Genomic DNA, 7,273 nt, shown 5'->3' with positions numbered 1-7,273 from the left:
ATTCTCAAACAAATCTAATTGGCTGTTTAATACCTCAGTTAGGGACTTTAAGCCACACCTCTGTCCCTTTCTCATGCTGAACCAGGTAACCAGCATTCAGTTGCCTAGGCAACATGCCTCAGGTGTGCCACAATCTAGAGCTCAAACAGAAAGTGGACAGATTAAGAAATATTTTAGGCATCATTGACGTACATGATGCAGACGTCCTTGTTTTGGAACAAAATATTGAAGATCAGAGGTTTTCTTTCTTCGCACGCTCGGTCCTGTCAGTCATTTGTTTGTCCTCATCAGTGAAACGCCCCAGTCCCACCCTGTCAGGAAGCCCTGGCACACGGCTTCACCCAGTGCTGTTCTCTCGCTGTCTGGAGGACTAACAGAAATGACCTGAACTGGTTGACACTCCAACTGCTAACACTGAACTGGGAATGATGGGAATATTCCTCAGAAACTGCTGGGAATTTTTATCATGAGGCAAACTGAATTTCTTGGATTACAGGCCTGACTCCTGCACACATGGACTTTGGCTGCTGTACACCTGTGACACTAATAGAGTATTTTTAGTGGATGCCCACTGTCTAATAATGGAATGTGAGAGTGTAGGGTAGAGAGAGAGAAAAAATAGATAGTGAGTGTGTGCATGTTTGTATCATGATGGTATATTTAAAACTATGCAACAGTTAGTTGCAACCAAGTAATCCGACCACAAGAACACCAATATAGAGTATAATCACACTGAGACTCTGAATGACAACCATATCCCTCCACTACACAGGTGTGTTAGATTAACTCGTTACATTAACGAGCGTTACCTAGATTACATCAGATCACACTTCACCATTAACTCGTCAGACTCACACTCATTTCCCTGGATGCACAATAAACAGAAACGCACAGATAAAGGCAAACAACAGAAAGCATCTGTCCTGCAGTGAAGCAGACCTACACAGAGTAGCAAGTTCGTGTGCAGGACAGTGCTTGTGTTGCTTGGCAACAGTCCCAGTCCGGTTGCAGAGCTGTTTGTGTTGGTAGAACCAAACAGATGATTACATAAACAAACAAATCATAATCTGTTGTTGTTTATTACTATTGACTAATATAAGGCGCTTGTAGATCTGTTGTTTCAAAGCAACCTCACACTGGAGGTCGTGCAGCGATACTGAGCAACTCTGTCGCACTACGACCAAACCACAGCCATGCTGATGTTCAGTATTCAGAGGTCACGCACACACACAAATAGCTGCAGAGATGTGCCTTTCACACTCAGAGACGTCACTAGTTAGTAATGCACAAGTATGTAAGCACACACACACTCATGCACAGATGTATTCTGACTCAGAAAAGAGATTCATTCAACTGTGCATGACGCAAAGTAGCCAAAAACACACTCTTCATTATTCCAGGACTAAGTCTCTGTGCCTCCACACACACAATGTTTGCTTCCATCTCTGAAATACAAGTCCAGTAGACCAAACGACCCCTTCAGCCTTTTAACATGAACATATGATAAAGTTCACACGTTTAAAAATCCCACACATGTAAAAACCCAGATGTTTTAAAATCCACACGTTTAAGGCTTTGTGAACTGAACAGTTTTTGGCTAATTCTCTCTCTCTCTCCCTCTCTCTCTCCCTCTCTCTCCCTCTCTCTCTCCCTTCCTCCCTCCCTCCCTCCCTCCCAGTAAGCTTTATTGCCATAACCACACTCATTTACAGTACTCCCAAAACAGTATTGAAGGTAAAGAAGAGAAAAGAATTGTGTGTGTGTGTGCTGGCTGCACACTGTCCCTCGTGTTGTGGTGGGCAGACGCATCTCGCTCAGCTAAAGTGCTGTTTAGAGACACATCTAAAAGTTGGGGCGAATCGTCTCAAATTTTGTAAAGTACATTTGCTGTATTTAGTGGACTGTTTCGCACTGCGTGAGAAAGTGCAGCTCTGTCTGTCTCTTGTCTGGCAAGGGCTCTACTCTCTGGACAGCCGTGATGTCTTATATGGGCCAGTCTGGATGTCCAGGCTATGTTCTCCGTGGGTCGTCTGCTACAATGTCCTGACGTTTCAGGGCCAGATGGTCCTGCATTTTGCTTACGTGTTCCAATGTAGTTTTGTTTCTGAAGTGTTGTAATTTGGTTTGGTCTGTTTGTATTTCCGACTGGTCTTAAAGTGTGTCACACACACACACACACACACACACACACCCCACAGAGAGTGCCTTCATCGCAAAACATTCGGAACAGTAGAATTCATTTCAGTTGCATCACAAGGTGTCTTCACAAGATGCAATAATGGCCTTCTAATCACTCATCGCCATGCCAACACGGAAGCTTCCTCAGTTCCCATTTGAGCCAGCTTCGGGCCGTATGACATGCTGGGCGTGAAGGTTTTCCTTGGATGGGTGTAATTAAGGTCATTGACTGGCACTCCCACTCTCGCTGCAGACATGCATTGCAGCATCACTACGTTCATTCATCATTTCTCTTTGCAAGGCAACATCCCTCATTTACACATGGAAGCATGTGATTGGTTGGTGCGGCATTTCTAGTGTCTCCCTATTGCATCACATTCATGTGTTTAACCCCCCGTCTCACTCTCTCCATCCCTCTCCAGCTTTCCATCTCTCTCCACCTTTCCTTAGTTGCCGGCGTCTTTAATACTTCAAACACTGACCATCCTGACGTGGTGCGTCTGCAGGAACCACACTGGCCAAGACACGTGGCCCAGCAACCAATCAGAACTGCAGGAGCTACACTGGAGGAGTGGTTCTGAAGAGCTCTAGGGATGAACACTCCCCCCCCCCCCCCAAACAGACACACTCACGCAAATGAGCCGAAATGATGCAAGAAGGTGCCAACAGGTTGGGGGAGAGAGAGAGAGAGAGAGAGAGAGAATTCCAGACTCAGAGTGCACTATCCAGCTGTAGACTGGATTTCTCTGTAGCTGTAGAGAAATCTTGCCTCCCAAAAGTCCAGAGAATGACAACAATACAAACCTCACCAAACCCAGCCAGAGATGGACTTCCTCAAAACATAATGAGATTCCCAAAGAATTCTGTAGCTACATCAAAACAAACAGCAACCTCTCAAAATGACGACAAATGACTGTGTCTGTTAGGGGCGCAAACAATATTCCAACACCAACACACAGTGTTAGAATACTGTGTTACTGCTGGAATACTGTGTTACTAACACAGTAACAGTATTCCAACACTAACATTAGTGGGAATGGCAATATTACTGGCTCCCTATGAACGAGTGACCATGTCTCACACTCACACACACACTCACACGGTCCTCCTCTGAGAGGGGGTGGACTTCGGGAGTTTTCATACAGAATTTTCTTCATTTTCATCACATGAATGTTGTCACTGAACAAAACGTATCCAAGAAGTGGTTCCTGTCTGAGGTCAACATGCTTTCACCTGTTACAGTCAGCAGAGGTTAAGGAATATGCAGCAGTAATAATAATAATAATAATAATAATTATTATTATTATTATTATTATTATTATTATTATTATTATGTCTGGCATGTTTTCTAAAACCACAAGTCTATACTTGAGCTTCACTGACTGGAATCTGAACTAAAACATCAGAGCACAGAGAACGTCCTAGCAAACATGAACACACACACGAACACACACACGAACACACACACGCAGCTGCTTTTGTAACATCCGTAACAGTGCTGAAGCCCCTCACCCTCACACACACACATGGATGTTACAAAAGCTGCTGTAACAGTGCTGAAGCCCCTCACCCTCACACACACCTTCCCCAACTCTCTGATTCTCTCCCTCAACTGTGGGATGGAAGCGTGAGGTCATTTTTATTTCTGACTTGGGTTTGCCAATGTTTCCATTAACAATACTGACACATTAGCCATCTGATGAATGCAGCCAACTCCTGGGGACGTGTGTGTGTGTGTGTGTGTGTGTGTGTGTGTGTGTGTGTGCACATGCTGACGGAGAGACATGGTGAACATACGTGAAGACAACAGTCAGACAGAAATATTTCACATGGTACTCTCATGACCTTGGCAGAGGGGGAGGAAGGCTGTGATGTGATCATTGTCTTCCTCTTTCATTAGCACACGCGTGCACACACACACACACACACAGAAAAATGAATAAATAATTACTACAGGATCTCTAACGAAAGAGGAATATTCTCCTCTCTCCCTCACTCACACACACACACACTCACACACACACACACACACACACACACACCCGTCTGACTGGAGAGAAGGCCAGGAACGTTTATCTGAGTTAAACCACAAGTTCAGGGTGAGAGATTGTCAGAGAGATACGTCGGGTCAACAAGGTGAAGATGACGCGTTTTAGGGATGAAACTCTCTGTACGTCACGCTGGACAACAGATGTGGCTAAATGTAACTACAATATTTAAAGAGCAGAGGATTGTGGGAAAATATACAGACAGACAGACAGACAGACACACACACACACACTTTCCCTCCTGTGGTTTAGCCTAGGTGATGGAGTCAGTGGGCAATAGCCTCATTCATTTCCAGGGTTTGTGGATGCGCCTGTGTTTGGCTGTTCTGCTGTATCTGGGTTTGGAGAGTTGAAGTCTGTGCCACTATAGAACGCTCAGCAAAGCCAGATGGACCCACACGGACCCTCCCTGACCCTCTCACACGGATCCTCACCCCCATGTGTTCTCTGCCTTCTGTGGTTTGCACCATGCACTACAATATGATTTTTTAATGCCAATAATACTTATTTAAATGGTTTCCATAGTTTCAAAAACTATTAGAACCTAATGATGGTTTATGCCTAAATATTTTTTTAAACTAATATTTTTTATATATGTGCGCGCCAATTGTCACCTCCCCAACACACGCGCGCGCACACACACACACACACACACACACACACACACACACACACCTACCTTTAAATGCTGTGTGGGATGGAGCCGTTAGGTGAAGTGTGTGTCCTCTAGAGAGAGGCCTCCTGTCTCATGACCGACAGACACTCAAAGTCCTGCGAGAGAGAGAGATATTACTATTATTGTTGTTATGGAGAGTGTCTGGATAGGTACTTTTTATTCCTGTCTCTTGAACAGGCACATCTAGAGCATCAGTACCTAAAACTGGATATGTGGGCTTCAACAGGGATGTACCTGACACAGCCGGAACTAAAACTGAACTGAGAGAGAGGGAGAGAGAGAGAGGGGGGGGGGGGAGAGAGAGAGAGAGAGGGGGGGGGGGAGAGAGAGAGAGAGAGAGAGAGAGAGAGAGAGAGGGGGGGGGGGAGAGAGAGAGAGAGGGGGGGAGAGAGAGGGGGAGAGAGAGAGAGAGAGGGGGGGGAGAGAGAGAGAGAGAGAGGGGGGAGAGAGAGAGGGGAGCGAAAGAGAGAGAGAGAGAGGGGGAGAGAAAGAGAGAGAGCACACAAGAGGTTCTTGTAGTTGGGAGTTATTATTATTATTATTATTATTATTATTATTATTATTATTACTACTATTATTATTATTACTATTATTATTGCTATTATGGGTAATTGTAGTACTGTTGATTGAAGTAGTAATAGTGATGTTGTTGTGTAATAATAATAATAAATATCTCTATCTGCTATCTGCTATTTGCTGATACATGATTTAACTTGTTTAAATCCATTTTCCCTTTTGTTAGTAGTAGTAGTAGTAGTAGTAACAGTGTCTTTCATACCCAAGAACATTTTACAATCAACAAATCTGTAGTTTATCATTCTACGCTCTACGTTAATTTCTTCATCAAAGCCTCGGCAATACAAGGGGGAATATTTGTCACACCAGTAGTGCACCACTGAACTGTCTCTCTGTCTGTCCATCTGTCTGTCTGTCCATCTGTCTGTCTGTCCATCTGTCCGTCTGTCTCCGTCTGTCTCTGTGAGATGACATTGAGGTGTTGGTCCTTCCTAAGTGATCGTCTCCGTGCCACAGAGAAAGTTTCCTGTATAAACTTAAACAGCAGCAGCGTCCTTTGTTTTGTTCAGTGGTGCTGTTGCACTCTCTTGCACCAGCCTGTTGCACAAAACGCACAAAAACAAAAACACCCAAAACAGAAGGAAGGAGGAAACAGCCGCATTGTGATTCAGAACCGGCCCAAATCAGGAATCCCATGTGTAACTGCCCGGGGATGAGGATCACACACACACACACACACACACACACACACACACACACACACACGGGGATCTTTAGTTTCTCCACAATTTCCGACCTCCACCCCAACACCTCCCCACCACGACCTCCACTCTCCACCCCAACACGACCTCCACTCTCCACCCCAACACCTCCCCTCTCCTCCACCTCCAATTGGACACAGTGAGTGAGACACAGGAGGGTAGAGGAGTAGAGGAGAGGATTGTGTTAGGGAGTTTTTAATGATTCATGGCCTCAACATCAAACGCTCCACAAGCATCTTGCGTGGGGTGGTGGTGGGAATCATAGATGGTATTCCCATGGTATTCCCATTCCCATCAGCATCCATTTCTGTCATTTCCACACTGTAAACAAATGAAACTGACACTAGAACAGGTTTTTTTTTTTTAAAGTTTGCTATATTTACACCAGGAGAGAAGAGCTGGACGTTTACAACACACAGAACCACTGTTGTTCCTCTGCACTTGGACGTAAAAGCACAAAGTGGTGTCAAATGAACTTTACCAGTCCGGCATGGAATTACAACCTTCAGAACTACAGCCTGGTTAGCAGAAACAGCAGCAGCTGTGTGCAATTAGAAGCCTAAACCCTTACCTAACCCCAACCCCTAACTCTAACACTGACCTTAACTCTGACCCTGACCCTGACCCTAGGCTTCTTGGTGGAATCAGAGCCCTTGGTCCGGATTTCCAGAATTTGACGTTATGTCTAAAGTCATCTAATCTAACCTACTGTATTCTAATCTACTGTACTGGTGTTCAGAGCTGCATGTAGACGATCTCTGCCACACACTCGCAGCTGCATTCTGGGAAAGAGCTTATGGCTAAACACAACAGCAGACACCCCCCCCCCCCCCCCCCCCCCCCGTGAGCCAGGCCACAACCTCATGGAAAACGAGGAAAAAAGGAAGGCCTCCCCAATCAGAGCTCAGGGAGTAGGAGCACTGAGAGAGAGAGAGAGAGAGAGAGGGAGCTGTAATGTTTAATTCTCTTCTGGTGTGTGTCGGTGGCAGTTGGCTGGGGAGAAACTGCAGTGCCTTCTACTTTCCAAAGAATCACGAAAACAAAACGACACCAGCGTAGACCGACAGATGACGAAAGACTTCATCCAAATTTAA

General features: G+C 45.2%; 1 protein-coding gene across 15 annotated transcripts in view; it reads right to left on the bottom strand.

Moving 5' to 3' along the window:
* The window catches only part of taok3a (TAO kinase 3a), a 47,834-nt gene that overhangs the window by 27,619 nt on the left and 12,942 nt on the right, over nucleotides 1-7,273 (bottom strand). For 5 of the 15 annotated variants that reach the window (XM_035529657.2, XM_035529650.2, XM_035529658.2 and 2 more), the window contains exon 2: nucleotides 4,906-4,997. The exons of 1 other annotated variant lie outside the window; for it this stretch is intronic. The gene's annotated coding sequence lies outside the window, so the exon portion shown is untranslated. Of the gene's footprint in view, nucleotides 1-4,905; nucleotides 4,998-5,100; nucleotides 5,163-5,784; nucleotides 6,188-7,273 lie in introns of those variants that run through there. 9 more of the 15 variants (XM_035529655.2, XM_035529651.2, XM_035529653.2 and 6 more) reach the window with 5 other exon arrangements.

Source organism: Electrophorus electricus, chromosome 5 (assembly GCF_041902795.1).
Source record: "Electrophorus electricus isolate QZ-2024a chromosome 5, ASM4190279v1, whole genome shotgun sequence".
NCBI lineage: Eukaryota > Metazoa > Chordata > Actinopteri > Gymnotiformes > Gymnotidae > Electrophorus > Electrophorus electricus.
This window is presented reverse-complemented; position numbering and strand designations above follow the sequence as displayed.